This window comes from Oncorhynchus clarkii, chromosome 1, assembly GCF_045791955.1.
Source record: "Oncorhynchus clarkii lewisi isolate Uvic-CL-2024 chromosome 1, UVic_Ocla_1.0, whole genome shotgun sequence".
Taxonomy (NCBI): Eukaryota; Metazoa; Chordata; class Actinopteri; order Salmoniformes; family Salmonidae; genus Oncorhynchus; species Oncorhynchus clarkii.
In genome coordinates, this window is record NC_092147.1 from 48,926,986 (window position 1) to 48,947,401 (window position 20,416).

The window sequence follows — 20,416 nt, forward strand, 5'->3', positions numbered from 1 at the left end:
AGGCTTTCTACACTGGACATATATTTGGGAGACAGGTCCAGGTGTAGCAGCGTGTACACCTCTCTCAGTCTTGTAATACTGATCAGCTGGTTGTGGTCCAGCAATAACTTCTACAGCCTCTTCAACGGCTCCAGACCATCTTAGAAGAAGAAGAAGACGAAGAAGACTTTATTGTGCATTTAATGTAAATTGTTCTATAAATACACACTAAGAAATGAGGGTTCCTCGAGGTTTCTGTGGGAAGGGTGATGGTTCTATGAGTGACCATAATAACTAAAAGAACCCTTAGACTTTCAATGGATCTTTGCTATTCACAACAGTTGGTTCACTTTTAGTGATCATTTAAAAAGTAGGGGCGGAGGCTCATTCAAATATTTGGGGGTGTGGTTTGACCACGGCGCTTTTTGTGCAACCGTGCGTGAGAGTGTCCTTCCAGTTTATCTACACTGTTGTGTCATGTCGTGTAAAATATGACTATGGCCAGTGATGGTGTCCTGTGAAAGGCTCATGTCTGGCCTTGCATCAATTGAGAACTGTTGTTTAAATCAGTGGTTCTCAAATAGTCCCTCGGGAACTCCCAGCTGTTCTAGAATTAGCATAACTTGTTCATTAGAAAAAACAACCTGTATTGTTCTTCAAAAGGTTATTTCTAGAACCTTTGAGATTGAGAAAGGTCCTTTATTGAACCGTTCTCCCACGAAGGTTATATAAAAAATAACATTATAAAGGGTTCTGTACAGCAGTGGTTCCCAAACTTTTTTTAAGGAACTCAGTCCAGCTTTCAACTTACTCTTGAAAGTTGTAATAGTAGAAGGCACAAGGTGCAATTTCGAAATGGGGTAGTGTATCATCAGTTTTCCTCTGGTCATGTCAGCCATTGCATACCTTAGAGAGCTATTTTTAACTTGACAGAAATGTTTTTTAGACCATAGATTTTGTAATATTTGAGTTACTCAAATATCACATGAATACACATTAGACATGGCAAAAATGTATAGAATTGCAAGAAAATGAGCATTGAAAAGGCCAAATGTTCTCTGCATTCCATGACAAAATGTGTATAATTGCAGGAAATAAGCTTTAAACCTGCAAAATGTTTCCCAATGATGGAAGGGGGGCCTGAGTGAAAAGGTTTGGGAACCCCTGCAGCCTTAAAAAGGGTTGTATAATAGCGGAACCTTTTTTGGTGCTGTATAGAACATTTTTTTTTATAGTTATTCATAGAACCTTAGGAAAGGGTTCTTTATATCAACATAACGGTTCCATTTTAAACCGTATGAGCATGGTTCTTTATAGAACCTTCAAAAAAGGGTTCTATATAGCACCAAAAAGTGATCCACTATCGTTACAAGCCAAATAACCCCTATTTTGAACTATATAGAACCATTTGTTTTTAGTGTGTAGTAGATAGTGACATGTTGATGTTTCAATTGCATACCCAAAAGAGTATAAGGACAACATTTGATTGGGTGAAGAAGGGGCTGAAGTGGAATTCATATGAAGCGAAGATCTAATTTCAGTGAGGGGCCAAGGTTAACGTTTTAGTAACATTGAAGCCTAAACTGCCAATAAAAAAATCATCGATGGCCTTTTCAGGCAGGTAATATAAATTCACGACTTGAGGCCTGACGCCTGGGCTGCTATTCACGGTAACTCAGTCACATTTCAATACATATTGAGCAGCAACAGTGGAGTGGAGACTAAGTCCAGAGGCTGCAAAATAAGAGATATACTGCTCTCTAGTGGACAGCAGTGGTTACAACCAGAGACGTCATAACGGGTAGTTATCTTGTATGCTTTTTACTTCAAAACATATAAAATCACTGTGTTTCATATATGTGATCTCTGGTGCTGGAGATAGTGAATTTGAGGTAGAAAGTGGCTATTTCATGTTTAAAGAGGGATCCCGAGCTCAGCTTACCAATGTGGGTGATGGAGTTGTGGGAGAGCTCCAGAATGTCCAGGCCCATGTCAGACAGTTCCGACAAAGTAGAAGAACTCTGAGGTTAGCCAGATTCTCACAGTCCACAAACGTAATCGAGTTGTCCCGTACAGGCATGACAATCAGAGCACGTTCAAGTTTTCAAATTCCAAAGATGTTCTATTTTTCACAGGCTCATTTTATCACTGTGACGAACAGTATGAGGTGTTGCATGTAAATCAAATCAAAAATCTAATTTTATTGCTCACATACACATGGTTAGCAGATGTTAATGCGAGTGTAGTGAAATGCTTGTGCTTCTAGTTCCAACAGTGCAGTAATATTTAACAAGTAATCTAACAATTCCCAACAACTACCTGATACACACAAATCTAAAGGGGTGAATGAGAATATGTATATATAAATATATGGATGAGCGATGGCCGAGCGGCATAGGCAAGGTGCAGTAGATGGTACAAAATACAGTATATACATGTGATATGAATAATGTAAGATATGTAAACATTATTAAAGTGGCATTATTTAAAATGGCATTATTTAAAGCAACTAGTGATCCATTTATTAAAGTGTCCAGTGATTGGGTCTCAATACAGTATATACAGCCAAAAGTTTTGAGAATGACACAAATATTAATTTCCACAAAGTTTGCTTCTTCAGTGTCTTTAGATATTATTGTCAGATGTTACTATGGAATACTAAAGTGTAATTACAAGCATTTATTAAGTGTCAAAGGCTTTTATTGACAATTACATGAAGTTGATGCAAAGAGTCAATATTTGACCCTTCTTTTTCAAGACATATGCAATCCACTCTGGCATGCTGTCAATTAACTTCTGGGCCACATCCTAACTGATGGCAACCCATTCTTGCATAATCAATGCTTGGAGTTTGTCAGAATTTGTGGGGTTTTATTTGTCCACCCGCCTCTTGAGGATTGACCACATGTTGCTGGAAAAGGCATTGTTCGTCACCAAACTGTTACTGGATGGTTGATAGAAGTTGCTCTCAGAGGATGTGTTGGTACCATTCTTTATTCATGGCTGTGTTCTTAGGCAAAATTGTGAGTGAGCCCACTCCCTTGGCTGAGAAGCAACCTCACTCATGAATGGTCTCAGGATGCTTTACTGTTGGCATGACACAGGACTGATGGCAGCGCTCACCTTGTCTTCTCCGGACAAGCTTTTTTCCGGATGCCCCAAACAATCGGAAAGGGGATTCATCAGAGAAAATGAATCTACCCAAGTCCTCAGCAGTCCAATCCCTGTACCTTTTGCAGAATATCAGTCTGTCCCTGATGTTTTTCCTGGAGAGAAGTGGCTTCCCTGCTGCCCTTCTTGACACCAGGCCATCCTCCAAAAGTCTTCGCCTCACTGTGTGTGCAGATGCACTCACACCTGCCTGCTGCCATGCCTGAGCAAGCTCTGTACTGGTGGTGCCCCGATCCCGCAGCTGAATCAACTTTAGAAGATGGTCCTGGCGCTTGCTGGACTTTCTTGGGCGCCCTGAAGCCTTCTTCACAACAATTGAACCGCTCTCCTTGAAGTTCTTGATGATCCGATAAATGGTTGATTTAAGTGCAATCTTACTGGTAGCAATATCCTTGCCTGTGAAGCCCTTTTTGTGCAAAGCAATGATGACGGCACGTGTTTCCTTGCAGGTAACCATGATTGACAGAGGAAGAACAATGATTCCAAGCACCACCCTCCTTTTGAAGCTTCCAATCAGTTATTCGAACTCAAGCAGCATGACAGTGTGACACCTGTGTTAACGAGAGATTCACTGACATGATGACAGCTGGTCCTTTTGTGGCAGGGCTGAAATGCAGTGGAAATGTTTTTGGGGGGATTCAGTTCATTTGCATGGAAAAGAGGAACTTTACAATTAATTGCAATTCATCTGATCACTCTTCATAACATTCTGGAGTATATGCGAATTGCCATTATTGGCATTATTTAAAGTGACTAGTGATCCATTTATTAAAGTGTCCAGTGATTGGGTCTCAATGTAGGCAGCAGCCTCTTTGAGTTAGTGATTGCTGTTTAGCAGTCTGATGGCCTTGAGATAGAAGCTGTTTCTCAATCTCTCGGTCCCAGCTTTGATGCAGCTGTACCGACCTCGCCTTCTGGATGACAGCAGTGTGAACATGCAGTGGCTCGGGTGGTTAAAATAACAGTAGTATACAATAAAATATACTATATAACACAGATAAAGTATGCAGTGTATGCTTGTAGTATATAGTAATGTATCAGTGTAAAAAAAATGGCTGGCTTTCAGTGTCATTAGCTTATAGCTTCTACAGCATGTCAGTGGGTGGTGTATTATTTACATGTACATCAATCTAGGGATGTAAGCACACAGCGTCTCATGGTGAGAGACTGCAGTCTGGGGCGTTGGGACAAAGTAGAGAGGCTACAGACAGGGAGATCCTCCAGAACAACTGCATGGGAAGGTACATGTAGAGCCCAGTCAGTGAAAAGTTGGTTTTGGTTTTGTTATGACTGTTTTGCAGACCTGGGTTTAATACATCCTATTTGCCATCTAGTATCATACTTTTAGCTTGCCCTGTACAATGGAAGAATTTTAAAAAGGCGAAAACTCCAAGCTAAATCAAGCACAAATAAAAACATCACTTATTTTTCCGGTAGGAACCTTTATGAAATGAAGAGTATCACATTTTAGATCATGCAGGTTCCCTCCTGAAGGGTGTTCCGGGCCCTAGATTGAAGGAGTGTGTCTGGGCAGAGGGGGGTTAACCTCTCCACTCAGCAGCCCTACTCCCCCCCCCCCCCCCCCCTGGGTCCTGCCCCCTTGCTGCTGGTGCTTCCTCTTGTTTCGGCAGGGAGTGTTTGGGCCAGGGGGTACAGTCCCTTATCCAGGACAGTCTCCTCTGCTCTGTCTGCTCTGGCAGATATACATTCATGGGCTCGAAGGTAGACTCAAGGGCTGGGGCACTGGGGGAGAGCTGGCAGTGGGGGAACATTCATTGGTGTCTGATTTCCCCTCTCTGGCAGTTAGCTCACTCAGGTTTTGACTTGACTCCTTCACTCATCCTGTCTCCAGCTTTTGCAGACACTTTGGATTCCTCTTGTCTGATTCTATCCTCATCTCTTCCTCATCCTTCCTTTTCCTCTAATTCTCCTTTTCCCCTCCCTCTCCTGTATTTTTCTCCTCTCATTCTCCCTTTGTTGCTTGTCATCTTCCTCCCTAATCTGTTTCTAACACTTTCTCCTCCTTCTCCATCTTTTCCCCCTCCTCCTTTTCTCTTCCTCCTGCCTCTTTTTATTATCCTTCACTCTCCTTCCCTCTTTCTTTCTGTTTTTCCTTCTCCTCCTGTCAACAAATATAACCTGCTCAGACCCCAACCAAGGATTATCAAAAGCTGCGCTATGAATTCTCGGACAACCCAAAGATTCCTATATGCCCTTCGAGACTCCCTTCACCTACCCAAGTACAAAAATAATTTAACCTCCTAAGCAAAGATTTAAATGTAACCTTCCGTAATACCCTAGAGGCAGTAGCACCTCTAAAAACCAAAAAACATGTGTCACAAGAAATTAGCTCATACAGAAAATACCCCAGCCCTGAAGCAAGCTTCCAGAAAATTGTAACGTAGCTCCACCAGACTGTAAGTCTTCCGACTAGTTTGGAAAGACGGGACCGTGCAATATCGAAGAGCCCTCACTGCTGCTCGATCAGACTGCTTTTCCAAGTTAATTGAGGAGAATAAAAACAATCCAAAATGCATTTTTGATACTGTTGCAAAGCTAACTAAAAAGCAGCATATCCCAAGTGAGGATGGCCTTCACTTCAGCAGTCATGAATATATGAACTACTTCGACGAAAATAAATCCTCTTTGAATCTGTGTATTTCTCCAAAACTCAGTTGTCCTGAGTCTGCATACAATTGCCAGGACCAAGGATCAATGGAGTCACTCAAGTTTTTTAATCCTGCATCTCTCGACACGTTCGTGAAAATGGTCATAGCCTCTAAACCTTCCAGCTGCCTTCTGGACACTATTCCAACTAAACTACATGGTGAAGCCCCAAAATTGGCTACCTTGGAAGCCTGTGTTTCAGACGTAAGGAAGTGGATAGTGACAATATTTTTTATTTTAAACTCAAAACAGAGATGCTAGTTTTAGGTCCCAAGAAACAAAGAGATCTGCTGTTTGAGCTGACAATTAATATTGATGTTTATACAGTCGTCTCAGATAAAACTGTGAAGAACCTCAGCGTTACTCTGGACCCTGATCACTCCTTTGACAAACATATCAAGAATACTTCAAGGGCAGCTTATTATCATCTTTGTAAAATTTCAAAAATTGAAAAGTTATGCTCGCTCAAGTTTTCTTTTTTTTGCATCTTCAAAGTGGTATGCATGTTGTGTAAAACAAAATATACAACCCCCCCCCCCCCCCCCAAAATCTATTTTAATTCCAGGTTGTAAGGCAACAAAATAGGAAAAATGCATAGGGGGATGAATACCTTCGCAAGCCTCTGTAGATAACTAAATAAACTTTGGTGAGTGCTAAATACGGATGCTATAATCTTGCCTAGAACCAGAAAAATGTATAATATTACTCCAGTGCTAGCCTCTACACTGGCTTCCTGTTAAGGCTAGGGCGTATTTCAAGGTTTTACTGCTAACCTACATAACATTGCATGGACTTGCTCCTACCTATCCTGGTCCTGCCATACATACCTACATGTACGCTATGGTCACAAGACACAGGCCTCCTTATTTCCCCTAGAATTTCTATGCAAACAGCTGGAGGCAGGGCTTTCTCCGATAAAGCTACATTTTTATGGAAAGGTCTGGCTATCCATTTGAGAGACACTGACTCAGTCTCACCCTTTAAGTCTTTGCTGAAGACTCATCTCAGTAGTAGCTATGATTGAGTGTAGTCTGGCAAAGGGGTGCGATGGAGAACAGCAAGGCACTGGAGTGACGAACCGCCCTGTTGTCTTTGCCTGGCCACCTCCCCTCTCTCCACTGGGACTCACTGGCTTACTAGTGCTTTTGCATGCTGTCCCTAGGAGGGGTGCATCATGTCGTGCAAGGATTTTTTGCTATACTCAACTTGAGAGGATTGAGTCACTGACGTGATCTTCCTGTCTGGTTTTGCTCCCCCTCGGGCTCATGCAGTGGAGGAGATCTTCGTGGGCTATATATACTCAACCTTGTCTCAGGGTAGTAAGTTGGTGGTCTGTTGATATCCCTCTAGTGGTGTGGGGGCTGTTCTTTGGCAAAGTGGGTGGGGTTATATCCTGCCTGGTTGGCCCTGTCCAGCCTTCAGTATCTATGCTGCAGTAATCTCTGTGCCAGGGGGCTAGGGTCAGTCTGTCCTATCTTGTGAAATTCTCCTGTCTTATCTGGTGACCTGTGTGAACTTAAGTATGCTCCCTCTAATTGTTTCATCTCTCTCTCCCTCTTTCTCTCCCCGCTCCCGGGGGACCTGAGCCCTAAGGCCATGCCTCAGGCCTACCTGGCCTGTTGACACCTGACTGTCCACGTCCGCAGTCCACGTGGTCGTGCTGCTGATCCAGTTTCTGCTGTTCTGTCTGCGGCTATTGAACCCTGACCTGTTCACCCAACGTGCTACCTTGTCCCAACCTGCTGTTTTCGACCCTCTCTCCCTCTCTCTCTCTCTCTCTTTCCCTTCCTCTCTCTCTCCCTCTCTACCACACCTGCTGTCTTGACCTTTGAACGTTCAACTATTAAAATCCAACTGACGTGCTGACCTGTTGCATCCTCTACAACCACTGTGATTATTATTTGAACCTGCTCTATGAATGTTTGAACATCTTGAAGAACGATCTAGCCTTAATGGCCATGTACTCTTATAATCTCCACCCGGCACAGCCAGAAGAGGTCTGGCCATCCCTCAGAGCCTGATTCCTCTCTAGGTTTCTTCCTAGGTTCCTGACATTCTAGGGAGTTTTTCCTGGCCACCGTGCTTCTACATCTGCATTTCTTGCTATTTTGGGGTTTTAAGCTGGTTTCTGTATAAGCACTTTGTGACATCTACTGATGTAAAAAGGGCTTTATAAATGAATGTGATTTGATTTGATTCAGTTCCTCCTGTTCTCTCCAACACATCTCCTCCCTTTCCTTCCTCCTCCTTCTCACACCTTCTCTGTTCCTCTCTTCCGCGGTGGAGCTCCACCCATGTCCAACGGTGTGCCTGGAACAGCATGCTGGGAGGCCTCTGAGGGCAGCCTGGATAGTGATGACCTCCCTTCAGGGAGACTGGTGCGTCTTCCTCCTGCGCCTACTCAAAAACCCTCATCTCCTCTTCCATCTGTCTCAGGAGGCTGCTGATCAGCTCCTGGTTAGTGTGAGAGAATGGAGAGGAGTAGGTAACCAATAAGAACTGAAAAGAAAGATAAGCCCAATCTGAAAACACTTCCGCACTAATCCCTTCCCATAGCCAATGTTTTAGTGCTGGCATATAAAAAAGAAATGTGATTGAATCTGGCCCGCACGCTGTTTCAGCAACTTTTGTTGAAGCTTCTCTTCTTTCTATCTTTCTCTCATCTCCTCCATGTGTGTAGGGTGATGCCACAGACAGACAATAATATAACATAAAAACAGGGAATGGGAGAAACGGAGGACATGAACTATCTAACCACATTGCCTTATTCTATCCTCCTCAGCTCCTCCTCAAAGACTCTGTCTGCGTTTCCACCACTCCTCATTTTCTCTCTGCTTCTTCTGCTCCTTCTCTCGCTCCACCTCGTATTCCACAATTCAACTCTTTCAACTTACGCTCCAAAGCTTTCAGTTCCTAACTGACTCTAGATATGCATCACATTCAATATAATCTGTCTCAAAGAGAAAGACACAGGTCACAGCTCGTTTAGTTTGAAGAATATAATTATAGGCCTGGTTTCATTGAGGCAAGAATGCACAGGAGGTTGGTGGCACCTTAATTGGGGAGAATGAGCTTGTGTTAATGGCTGGAGCCAATTAGTGAAATGGTATCAACTACATCAAACACATAGTTTCCATGTGTTTGATGCCATTCCATTGGTTCCGTTCCAGCCATTATTATGAGCAGCCTCCACTGCATAACAGACAGTGTGCAGCACCCCAGTGCGGGTGTGTAAAGACCCATGTAGGCTTCTCAGAGGAGGAAGGAGAGGACCATCCTCCCCAGTGAAATCTCATAAAAATAAAATTGTGAAACATTAAAAAAGTTATTATTTTTTACATAAAACTATTATAAATATATTAATATTTCACCAGATAATTGTTTAAAATACACTGTTTGTAATGAAGGTCTTCAGTAACTTCAACAGCACTGTCTGGGCTTGCACCATGGTGTAGCCGGAGGACAGCTAGCTTCGTCCTCCTCTGGCTACATTGACTTCAATACAAAACCTAGGAGGCAGGTAGGCCTCACCCCCTTCCATAGACATATGTGGTAATTATGACCACTTGTCCTCCGAACCAATCAAACATGTTGCAGTATGAACTGACATGTTGCCCGTCCAATCATAGATGTAAGAATAGAGATCGAACCTAGTGTGTTGTATTGGGATTGTGCCACAGAGCATTATGGGGGTTCTACGTGTTGAGAAGCTTGGTGACATTGTTGGATAGAGATTAAAAGTGAAGAGTGATAGTTGAGAATTTTTGGGACAGTATTCAATTAAAAAACATTGTTTTACAGGAGATATATTTTCTAAGTTGTTTTCTGGGTTTAGAACTTTATTTTTGTGTCAAGTTAATGCTTTGCTTTAGCCTTGCTAACTTCAGAAGCTATCTAGCTACCAGCGAGAATGTGCAGTTTTCTCCACCAGAATGGTAGAATAGCCTATGCTACCGTTCTACCATTCTAAACATAAAAAATCGGACATGCTGTATGGGATGAAAACGAGACAATTTTTCCGTCTGATCAACTGTAGGCTGGATACAGCCTATGCACCCTGTCCGTCTGGTCAGGGTAAACTAATTTGTAACGTTATGTATTTATAATCCATTTGTGTGTCAGGAGAAAATATGAATGTGATCTAAATTGAGCTGGCTAGTTAGCCTATACAGTTATAATCCAAAATTATTACCTGGAATTAATCGATCTACATAATAGTGATGGCAGATGTGAGTAAATGTTTTATAAGGCCTACAGTTGCATAGGCCTGCATGATGTAAACATGGTTAAAGCAAGCTCAGCCCTGTGAATTCTATTGTCTATCAGTCTGGGTAGAGGAAATCCCCCTCCTAATCAAATTGACATATAGTTTATATGAACACATATAAGGTAGCTGCAGTTTGACAGGGTTTTCTTCCCCCCCAGGGCCAGGAGTTTTTTTCATGAGTTTAAAAAAAATTGTTTAGGAAAAACTAGTCCCATCATAGCTGATTAATCACTGTCGTACCTTATAGGGTCCAAAGCTTTCCTAGTTAGGTTAAAATATAAGGAAAAACTGAATGCACATTGAATGTTTCCCAGTACACAAGCTCTCAGTTCCAGTTACTAGCTAATAAAGAAACCAACTCACATCATCTTCATCAGCATCATGTTCATCAGCAGATGAGTAAACGTCTTCCTTCTCAGAATTATCTAATTCAATGTCGTCAGAGGAGGAGTTGATGCTCAGTTTGCTCCTGGTCTTCTTGATTGACATCCATGGTATTGCAGCTTCAGGAAACACAGAGGCGAAATTTTCACAAAATGTTGCTGTTATTTTTTGTCTGTGTTTTGAACACTTTGCTAACCTGCTTACTAACCAGGAGCGTGCAAATAATTCCATCTGCATCTAAATGGAACTGTGGTCAAAATGGAAACCTAGGAGAACACTATGGAGCACCACTAACGACAAACCATCAACAAACTTAACCTTTCAGGGTGTTGCCATATACCATTTCTCTACTGTTATTTTACACCTCAATGTTCTCTACATTTCATTGCTAGACTACTCTGAATCATAGAGGTGGCTCTAGCTTACTACTCCACAAATTGTTTTCATTAAAAAAAAATCACAAAATCACAATCACACATTGACTTTATGTTTCAAAGAGCTTTAGTCTACTACTTGAGTAAATTTGGTGTGGAAAGTACATTGCAGTTATGGCTGTCCTCTTGTGGACATTCAGAGCATTGCAAGACCACATGCAATGTGGTTCTATGGAGTTGATAAGGTGTTGTATGGGCCTCACGTGCTGTGTGAAGTTCTCTCTCTGTCTCAATTCAGTTTAATTCAATGTGATTTATTGGCATGACGTAACAATGTACATATTGCTAAAGCTTACTTTGGAGATGTACAATATTAACATAATTAAAATCAATCAATATTATTGAATCAATATCACTAATAATCAATAATCAATATTGTCAACGGGACAACAGTAAGAACGATAGTCAAGGGTCAAAATAATCATACCTTGAGCAGTAACAATAACAATAAGCATAGATAACAGGTGCAGGTTGGTTGGTCTGTCAGACACTGTCCCTCATCTTATGGCAGGCAGCAATAATCATATTTAATTTACAGCTAAGACCAGAAGCTAGTCCAATTGGACACCTTCTACAGCCGTCAAATTCAACTCTGAACCCCGGAGCCAGTATCACTGAGCTGCCAACCCACAGCTCTCTGCATCCTCCCCAAACAGGATGGGTATAGTATTCTCATCAGAGAAACCTTGAATAAGTTTATCAGATTTGGGGAAACTATGCTCTCTAATTGTTTAATATATTTTACATTTTGTCAGGAAATGCAGCTCTGTCTCCGGTTCTGCTGTGGTGCACAAATGGAATCAAATGCTTTTTGGAAGTCGATAAAGCAAGCGTACATTTTGGTATTATTTTAAAGGATATATTTATCTATCAGGGTGTGTAGGGTGTAAATATGATCAGTCATGCAATGTTTGGTATACATCCAATTTGGCTTTTACTCAAGACATTGTGCTTATTAAAGAAGGTTAGAACTCTTAATTTATAAAACTACAGATGACCTTCCCCAGGTTACCGTTCACACAAATGCCTCTGTAATTGTTTGGGTCAAATGTGTCTCCGTTCTTAAAGATTGGGGTTATGAGTCCTTGATTCCAGATGTCAGGGAAATAACCTACACTCAGGATCAAATTAAACCGTTTTAATATAGCCAATTAAAATGTTGCACTAGTGAATTTGACCATCTCATTTAGGATGCCATCAGGTGTGCATGCATTTTTACATTTGAAGGCCTGATGTTTCTTATAGGGCTCCTGGTGAGCAATTGGGGAGTCAAATGGATTTTGATTGTCCTTTTTTAGCTTTTCCTAATCCATTCAACTTGTCAGGAATTTGGCATTGATCTGTGTTTGCATCAATTTGAACGGTGTTGTAGAGTGTTTTAAAATTGGTTGTCCATATTTCACCATTTGTTTTGCTAATTCCTTTCATTTCGATTTTTGCCAAAAGTTGTTTGTGTTTATGGACTCCTCAATTAGTGTCAGCTGCTTCCTGTTGTACTGTTCATTTGGGGTTCTGAGTGTACGTTTATAGAGTTTTAACGTCTCACAGTAATTAAGGCGTAATACACCGTTATTTGGGTCTCTGTGCTTTTGGTTTGATAGTGTTCTACGTTTTTTTCCTTATAATTTTACAATCTGCATCAAACCAGTCTTTTTTGGTTTGTTTTTTATCAATTTCAGTTGTGCTTCATTTGCCTGAATATATTGCTGATGTTTAGATGTTAGATTGATGCCTTCTTTATCCAGAAAGTTATCTAAGAGTGTTATGATTTTTGGGGCACTGGTTTATTTCTGATATTCTTCTGTGTTGTTTTTGGCCCATCTGTATGAATTTCTGATGTTGTACAGCTTACTGGGCTGTGAATGTCTGGTTGTTTCCATGTCTGTTCTTTTGAAGAAGAATGTAATTTGTCTGTGATCAGACAGATGTGTTAGTGGCTTGACAGTGAATGAGCTGAGAGAGAAAGGGTCAATGTCTGCAATCATATAATCTACTGTACTGTGGCCAAGAGGTGAGCCATAGGTGAATCTCCCAAAAGAGTCCCCCTGTAACCTACCATTGACAAAGTACAGACCCAGGCTTCTACAGAGCTGCAACAGATCCCTTCCGTTGTTGTTGATGGTGCTGTCACTGTTGTTTTTATGGGGGAGATTAAGACAGTTAGAAACAGTATGGCCTGTAATAAAGCTGTCCCCTCGTGTGGTCGTTAGATCAGGTAGTGTTCCTGTGTGCGGATTGATGAGCACATTTCCTTGGCCCTGGAAATTGCATGTGTCTTCCTCAAGAGTGGGGAATATTTCCTCAGAGTAATATGGAGATTCTGAGGGAGGGATATATATTGCGTAAAGTAACACAACCATTTTTTTCAATTTTAACCAAATGTGATGTTTATCAATTTTGAGAGGATCAATTAGATTTTGTAGTTCGGATTTGTACCAAATTATGAATGCTCCAAAGTCTCTACCTCTATGGACAGAGCTGTGTTTCTGGGAAGGCACAATTACTTCTTTGTAGCCCGTGGGACAGTGAGTGACAGTATCTGCCTTACACCATGTCTCCTGCAGAATGATGACAACATCTTTGAGATTTTTTTTTACTCCAGTGCTAAAGTCTTCAGTTCAAAGGTTGATGAGTTTAGGTCCTGAATGTTCCAAATGCTAACTGATAGCGATTTCATGTTGCAAAAAGAAAGACAGTCCAAAAAACAGTAACTACTAAGTTGTTCTGAGCGAGATAAACAGGAGAACAATAAACATCTGTTCTCTTTTTCTTTTTCCTTCTTCCTATTCATTGAACAAGTCAACTTTTAGTACAATAGCCATGTGTGTGTGTGCGTTTAGAGTTTTCCTGTCCTCTGAGGGCCTCCGCATAGCTGCGTTGGTCCTGCTGTTGGGACCTGTGGAGTGGAGGGGGCCAGATCTGGGCCGGGAGGCTGTCTCTCTGGTCTGGTAGAGGTGGTAGTCTGGTGTGGGGTAGTTGGCTGGGCCCGGTCCCGCCTGGCTGCGCTGATGGAGGTGGTGATGCTCTGGTGGTGGGTGGGGCCTGTGGGGTGCACTGGGTCTGGTGGGGCATTGAGGGGGACTGGGGCTCCTTGGTGGAGGAGTGGTCTGGTAGGGGTCTCTGGGTGGTCCTCTGTCCAGTGTGGCGTGGGCTGTTTGTCTACCAAGTGCCACGTCCTTTAGAGACTTGGCAAACATCCCTACTGTCTGCTTCCTCAGGTGGGAGTGGTCGTGCAGGTGCTCTGGGGTGATTGTTGGGTGGTGAGCAACGTGCACATTCGTGAGTAGGCCACACCCTCTGGTGATGTCAGCGTTGACTTTCTGAATGGTACGGGGATGAAAGTCTTTGCTGGACAGCAGAGTGGAGATGGTTGGGGAACCACTCAGAGGCCCTCTCTGCTACTCTGTTGACCAGGCTGCCTACTCTCTTCTGCTCCTCTGGCAGATTGTTGGTGCCGGTGTGAATAATAATGTGGCCTGGTGTGCCAAAGTCAGGCTGGGACAGGATGTGGACTGCATCCTGCGTTTTTGGGCACCATCTTTTGGACACCTTGTGGTGGGGGAAGAGTTTATCCTCTTGGATTAACTTCCTATTTGAGTCGATGAGGATGGCCACCTCAGTGAGTTTTACTAGAGGGACTGGGGTACACAGGGTGGGGCGTGTGGGGGTATGTCGGGGAGGCTAGGATAAAGGGTGGTCGGTATGGGGGGATAGTGGGTGAGGGTGGGTCAGTGGGGAGGGGGGGTCGTGGTGAGGGGCTGCAGCTTCTCTCTAGGAGTCTCTACAGTCAGTTCTCTATACTGCAGCACCCTCTTGATGACAGACAACTCCTTTGCCATCTCCTCCTTTACCTGCACTAGCTCTCTCCTCATGGTGGCCTTTACCTCCTCAAGTGCTGTGGCAAGGCTCTCTTGCAGCTTCTGGACAGAGTTCTTCAGCTGGGTCCTGCACTGGTTGATCTGGTCCGGTTGAAGATCTGTGTCTGGGCTGGTGGTGGTGTAGCTGGGGGGCTGCTCATTCAGCTCAATAACCCATACAGCTAACAGAGCCAGCCTGTCTCTCAGCAGGCTGATGGTGGTGTGGTCATGGCTCTGGAGGTTGTAGGCAGGCAGAGGGGAGGATAAACCTGTTTAAGTTGATTCGTTGCGTGCCTGGCCTCTGCTCCTGTTACTCCTGTCTCTCCTTCAAGATCCTGCACTTGGAGTGCCAGTTAAAGGAGCCCACGGCCTTGTTCGCCCTGGATGGTAGTCCTCTCCCCAGGATTCAGCGTGAGACGCTACCTTTAACCCTCACTGTTTCTGGTAATCATAGTGAAACCATTTCTTTTTTAATTTTTCGTTCACCTTTTACACCTGTTGTTTTGGGCCATCCCTGCTAGTTTGGGGTAATTCTATCCTCTCCTGGAACGTCTCTTGTCATGTGAAATGTTTAATGTCTGCTATCCCTCCTGTTTCCTCTGTCTCTTCTTCACAGGAGGAGCCTGGTGATTTGACAGGGGTGCCGGAGGAATATCACGATCTGCGGTCCCGAACGTAAGGCTCTCGAAGATTATTTGTCTGTAGTTCTTGACGCCGGTACCATAGTCCCCTCCTCCTCTCCCGCCGGAGCTCAAGAAGAAGGACGGGGATTATCGAGGGCTGAATGACATAACAGTGAAGAATCGTTATCCGCTTCCTCTTATGCCTTCGAGATCCTGCAGGGAGCCTGTGGAAGACGGCGTTTAACACTCCGTTAGGGCACTTTGAATACCGGGTTCTTCCTTTCGGCCTCGCTAACGCTCCAGCTGTCTTTCAGGCATTAGTCAATGATGTCCTGAGAGACATGCTGAACATCTTTGTTTTCGTTTACCTTGACGATATCCTGATTTTTTCACCGTCACTCCAGATTCATGTTCAGCACGTTCGACGTGTCCTCCAGCGCCTGAAGGCTGAGAAGTGCACTTTTCATGCCTCCTCCGTCACATTTCTCGGTTCTGTTATTTCCGCTGAAGGCATTAAGATGGATCCCGCTAAGGTCCAAGCTGTCATTGATTGGCCCGTCCCTAAGTCACGCGTCGAGCTGCAGCGCTTTCTCGGCTTCGCGAACTTCTATCGTCGTTTCATCCGTAATTTCGGTCCTTCCATTCGCCAGCGTTTCTGGTGGCCCACCCGGGAGCATGACACGCGTCGTTTCGTGGCTGCTTGTTCGGTCTGCGCGCAGACTAAGTCCGGTAACTCTCCTCCTGCCGGCCGTCTCAGGCCGCTTCCTATTCCCTCTCGACCGTGGTCTCACATCGCCTTAGATTTTGTCACCGGACTGCCTTCGTCAGCGGGGAAGACTGTTATTCTTACGGTTGTCGATAGGTTCTCTAAGGCGGCTCATTTCATTCCCCTTGCTAAGCTTCCTTCTGCTAAAGAGACGGCACAAATCATCATCGAGAATGTTTTCAGAATTCATGGCCTTCCGTCAGACGTCGTTTCGGACAGAGGTCCGCAATTCACGTCTCAATTTTGGAGGGAGTTTTGCCGTTTGATTGGGGCTTCCGTCAGTCTCTCTTCCGGCTTTCACCCCCAGTCTAACGGTCAAGCAGAACGGGCCAATCAGACTATTGGTCGCATCTTACGCAGGCAACCCTGCGTCTTGGTCAGAACAGCTCCCCGGGCAGAATACGCCCACAACTCGCTTCCTTCGTCTGCGACCGGGCAGAGTAGCCTTTTTGTTCTCATCTCAGTTCGCCGAGTCCAGCGTCCCCTCCGCTCATCGTTGCGAGCGCACCTGGAAGAGGGTAGGTCTGCACTTTGCCGTTATAGGGCGCAGACTGTGAGAGCTGCTAATAAGCGTAGAACTAAGAGCCCTAGGTATTGTCGCGGTCAGAGAGCGAAAAGATGTTGACCCCGCGGTTCATTGGTCCATTCCGTATCTCTCAGGTCATTAATCCTGTCGCAGTGCGATTTCTGCTGTCGCGGGTCTTCCATGTCTCCAGTCATCCTTGTCGAGGGCGTTGCTGCTGGTGCTGCGTGGCGCTGCCTCAGTGGCCACGTGCTGGACCGTGCGCTATTTCCTCCGTGGTCGAGTGCGCCAGGAGGCGCTCGGTGAGTGGGGGGGTACTATGGTTACTGGTCACCAGCTGTCCCTTGTCTCCTCTACTACCCATTCAGTTCCCCACCTGGAGCTAATACATTTGAATTTAGCTTGCTAGCACAAGTCAGGAGCTGTTTGTCTGCGTGACTGCCTTTATCTCTCTCTCTCTCTCTCTCTCTCTCGCTCTCTCTCTCTCTCTCTCTCTCTCTCTCTCTCTCTCTCTCGCTCGCTCTCTCTCGCTCTCTCTCTCTCTCTCGCTCTCGCTCTCTCTCTCGCTCTCTCTCTCGCTCTCTCTCTCTCTCGCTCTCTCTCTCTCGCTCTCTCTCTCGCTCTCTCTCTCTCTCTCACTCTCTCTCTCGCTCTCTCGCTCTCTCTCACTCTCTCTCGCTCTCTCTGCAGTTGATGGTACAGTAGGGGGCCAACAGCACAGACAGCAACCTACTGTACCACTCCAACAATATACACTTTCTTCATGACATTTCTGATGACAAAGGAAAGGAACCATTCCCACATGGAGAAAGTGCAGTGCTTGTAGTCCTTCTCTCTGAGAAGATTCCAGAACGGCCCACACAGTTTTCCCACACCCATTCCCTGGGGCTCTCAGAACTTAACAACATTAGAACTTCTGCCACCTTGTTCCGTGATTCAATGGATAACATTGTGTCCTCGCCTTTTTGTGTTCGGACTCTGAGGTAATTGAGTCCTACTCTCATGATTTGCCAGAATTCAAGAACAGCACCAATGGCTAAATGGCGACAGATGAGACATATTCCCTCAAAAGATCAACACCAAATTCTGTAGACCCAACCCCCCAAAATATATGACAACACCGTCTATATGTATACTGTATGCACTCTGAAAGGTCAACAAACAGTGACACCGCCAAACGTATCTGTTTGTATACGTGCTTTGCAAAGGTCACTACAGGTCACGGCACCACTTCACAGTCCCAGCCTTTGACAGGGAGGGTTTTCAGTAGGTCCTGTTGTTGAAGTCAAACTGCCAGTCCCTCTTTTCCATCAGGTCCCCCTAAGAAGCATTGATCAATATTAATTGCTCAAAAAGACCCCATCAGCAAGCCTTGTCTACTCTGATTAGGCACCGGCAACGTGCACCCCTTTGTCAGTGGCGCAAGGTGTCCAGCGCTTTTGTCTGGGAGCACAGAACCCAGACAGAAACCAGACAAGCCCAAGCTGCAGATTTACACAGCAGATTACGCCTGTCAATGGCGGCTCCGGCCCAAATGGAGTGCCGGTTTGCATAGTTTGGATAGTCGCTGTGTGTTTACTCTGTCCAGGGTTTTCTGTTACTCGTCTGTAGCCATTATCTGAGCTTCTGGGTCCCAGCCGGGGTACTTTAAGCCTATCATTTCCATGTGGGGTTGTGGGGAGAGGGGACTGCTGGGAGAAATGAAAAACGTGACAACAAAGTTCTCACGTACTGTATCTCTGGTGCTTCTCATACTGTTAATTCGATTAGACAAAGTGTGTGAGATGCAACCAACAAAAATGTAATCTCACAATACCTAGACTAGGGATGTACTGTATTAATTGTAGAATATGTAGGTGGCCTAGAGGTAAGAGAGGCAGCCCTGTATAGCCAGAGTGTTGCCAGTTTGAATCCCAGTCCAGTCACTAAAAGAATGGGAGGCTGAACATTCAGCTGGAGGACTGCCGGTTTTAGATCTCCTACCCTTCGGCTTTGGAGCAAGGAACTTAACATAAAACTACAGTACCTCTAGGGCAGTGCAGTGTACCGAGGCTGGCCCTGTGCTCCTATGGAACGGAGGATGATAAGAGGTTGCTTCTGGCTAGTGGTCATTTAAAGATATTCGACTCACATGAGAGGCAAATATTTGACAGAGATAATCCCTGTTGGAAGGCACTGGACGTACATTTGAAGCATAATCACTCTTAAATTTAATTCCTGTGCTTCACGGCCTTCACATTTGATTCACACACAACACATTCCACTTCTGGGTCACTCCCTGTTGAGCCTCAAAATGAGCCCTCCCAAATCTCTACGAGTCACCTACTGTAAGTCTTTAAGGGTGAAGTTCAGATATGAGATGATTATTATTCTCCATTCCTAATGTAATACTAACAACAGTGGGTTGTAAGAGATGAGACATTCCCGAAGGTGAGATTTGGGTTGGCTTTCAAAGTTATGATTATGACCTTACCATTTCCAGGGTTTGTTCATTATGGTGTTATCTTCTAAAAGTCTAAACCGTGGAGGGGTGGTACTAAGATAACATATGGAATTGTTTCAAAGTGGTTTGAAAAAAATATTGAATTTGGCCTTTACTACTATAGAAACGCATTGAAAAACACATTCATAAATGGCAAAAAGACAGTTACAAAATAAATCATAAGGAATAACGTTTGGAAGTGTCTGTTCTATATCTAGGATAAATATTTAATTGAGAAATACTATCAGGAAATATTTTTGGGACACATATTTAATCCCTTATTTTTGTTGGAACAAATCTACCTCCATACATCCGTTTGTTTGTATGGGTTACCTTCAGACGAGTCCCGCGGTGGTGGAGCAAAACTCAGAATTGAGGGGTCATAATAGTTTGTACACTACAGACATTTTCGTGAGGAGACCAATTTTCAGGAAGTCTCATGGTCTGACAAACACCGCTGCAGCTCTGCCACCTTCCACCGCAGATGCGGAAGGCCACCGTCGGCAGATGTGGTGGATTGAGACTCAGCCCATGCAAAAAAAACTGATATCTCTAGTTTAAACTGAGCGTGAGGTTAGAATGGGCCTCCAGGATGCTGATGTCATTGAGGAAATATAATGTCGTGGTGATCAGAACAATGTGCCGAACAAGGGACGGTAAGGATAACAATGTTTCTGTATGACAATATTATGACACTGTTATGACGTAGGGCCTATCTTACAGTTCAAAGAATGTGCTACCCAATGTTCTTATGGCAATGCATTGGCGCCATACAGTCGATTTCCTCCCTTTAAATACAGTCGATTTCAACCCTTCAAAGTCGAAGAAGAAAATAAAGACGAAGGCGGATGGATGATAGATGGATGGATGGTCTTTGTCTGAATATTCAGAAAATTCCACTGGTGCAGTGTATTGTAACTACTGGATAGTCATATTTCCATTACAAATAGGTCAGCTACAGCTGAAGGGAACTATCTGGCTCTCTGCTTCCAGGAGCTGTCCGAATCCCTCAAAGAATCCCAGCTCTGAGTCTGTGCACCCTGGATCCCATGACTTGGATGAGCCCCGTGACACAGGACAGTTCCCAGTGAAAGGAGGCTTTAATAAGTCCTACACTGTAATTAATCCTCTCTTTGTCAAAGAAACATTCATTTAAAATAACTTGTCGGCAATTCACTAGTCCATCCCCCACATTAGTCCCATTATCTATTTCTAAATCAACTGTGTAGGAGGAGGGTGGAATGGGGTGGGGGGGGGTTTAAA

At 44.1% G+C, this 20,416-nt stretch overlaps 1 pseudogene; it reads right to left on the reverse strand.

Annotated features, from left to right (window-relative positions):
- Window positions 1-4,275: 4,275 nt before the first annotated feature.
- LOC139405857 (putative uncharacterized protein DDB_G0271982) lies at window positions 4,276-7,693 on the reverse strand (annotated as a pseudogene).
- Window positions 7,694-20,416: the final 12,723 nt, after the last annotated feature.